This window comes from Colobus angolensis, unplaced genomic scaffold, assembly GCF_000951035.1.
Source record: "Colobus angolensis palliatus isolate OR3802 unplaced genomic scaffold, Cang.pa_1.0 Scaffold8, whole genome shotgun sequence".
In the NCBI taxonomy this organism is placed as follows: Eukaryota; Metazoa; Chordata; class Mammalia; order Primates; family Cercopithecidae; genus Colobus; species Colobus angolensis.
Window position 1 is genome coordinate 7,645,130 of NW_012121820.1, and position 1,923 is coordinate 7,647,052.

Genomic DNA, 1,923 nt, shown 5'->3' on the forward strand with positions numbered 1-1,923 from the left:
CCGGCAATAGAACTCCGGACTTCTGGTGATCTGCCTGCCTTGGCCTCCCAAAGTGCTGGGATTACAGGTGTGAGCCACCGTGCCCAGCCTAACACATTGCTTAGTTTTCAATCCTAGCTCCATCCTTTACTTAGGTAGATTCTTTTATTGTTCTGTGCCTCAGTTTCCTCATATGTAAAATGGAGATAATAATGACAACCACTTCGTAGGTTCATAGGGTGTTTGTGAGGATAGATAAATGAATACAAATAAACCACTCAGAATGGTGACTGGCACAGAGTAACTTAAGGTATTTCTTTTTTTGCTTTTGTTTTTGTTTTTTTGAGATGGAGCCTCACTCTATCACCCAGGCGGGAGTGCAGTGGCGCAATCTCAACTTACTACAACCTCCACCTCCCAGGTTAAAGCGATTCTCCTGCCTCAGCCTCCTGAGTAGTTGGGATTACAGGCATGCGCCACCATGCCTGGCTAATTTTTGTATTTTGTGGTAGACACGGGATTTCACCATGTTGGCCAGACTGGTCTTGAACTCCTGACCTCAAGTGATCCTCCCGCCTTGGCCTCCCAAAGTGTTGGGATTACAGGCATGAGCCACCGCACCCGGCATAAGTGTATGATTACTATGGAATGAGGCAGACCTGGTTCCATATACCAGCTCCATCCTCCTGGCTGCATGACCTTGGAAAAGTCATTTCCCCTCTCTGAGCCTCAGCTGCTGCCTCTCTACAGTGGAAGATGATTTAACAACTCCTGCTTCCTTAAGACACCATGACTCAGCAGCGGAGTCACGTTTGGCAGTCCCACGGATCTGTGTCTTGCTTGAACAGTGTTTGGATGGAAGAGATCCTGGGACTTCCTCTCTTCCAGCCTCTCACCATCAATCTCCTCTCCACTTGCAACCTCAGGGACCATCTTCTCAGCCACCTCCTGCTTCTGGGTCCAACCAACACCATTGTTTGTGGTTAGCTCCTTCTTACCAACCCATGAGCTCCCAGATTCGTCAGAATTATTCCACCTGGTGGAGGCGCCATGAACCACCTGGACAATTTGCACATGCAGGCCTCCTTATCTGCCTCTCTCTGGGCTTCTATTTACACTGCGACAATGTGGCACTGGAGGGCGTGGGCCACTTCTTCCATGAATTGACTGAGGAGAAGCGCAAGGGTGCCTTGAAGATGCAAAACCAGCACAGTGGCTGCACTCTCTTCCAGGACATCCAGAAGCTGGCCCAAATTGAGAAAGATAAGACCCTGGACATGGCTGGACATGGTGGCTCATGCCTGTAATCCCAGCACTTTGGGAGACTAAGGCAGGCAGATCAGTTGAGGTCAGGAGTTCAAGACCAGCCTGGCCAACACGGTGAAATCCTATCTCTACTAAAAATACAAAAAAAATTAGCCAGGTGTGGTGGCGCACGCCTGTAGTACCAGCTACTCAGGAGGCTGAGGTGGATCTCTTGAACCTGGGAGGCAGAGGTTGCAGTGAGCTGAGATCATGCCACTGCACTCCAGCCTGGGTGAGTAAAATAAAATACAGTTTAAAAACCCTGAATGCCACGGAAGCTGCCATGGCCCTGGAGAAAAATCTGAACCAGGTCCCTTTTGGATCTTCAAGCCCTGAGTTCTACCCACACAGACCTCCATCTCTGTGACTTCCTGGAGAGTCACTTCTTAGATGAGGAAGTGAAACTCATCAAGATGGGCGACTACTTGACCAACTTTCCCAGGGTAGCCGGCCCCCAGGCTGGCCTGGGCGAGGTTCTCTTGGAAAGGCTCACCCACCCTCAAGCACGACTGGGACCCTTAAGTCCCCTCCCAAAGTATCAGGGCTTCTGCCTAAGCCTCTCCCTCCAGTCACTAGGCAGCTTTTTAATTACCTTGGAGCCTTCTTCCAAGCCTTGGACCAAATGGAAATAAAGCTCTG

At 50.1% G+C, this 1,923-nt stretch overlaps 1 pseudogene; it reads left to right on the forward strand.

Annotated features, from left to right (window-relative positions):
- Positions 1-983: 983 nt before the first annotated feature.
- On the forward strand, positions 984-1,916 carry LOC105502590 (annotated as a pseudogene).
- Positions 1,917-1,923: the final 7 nt, after the last annotated feature.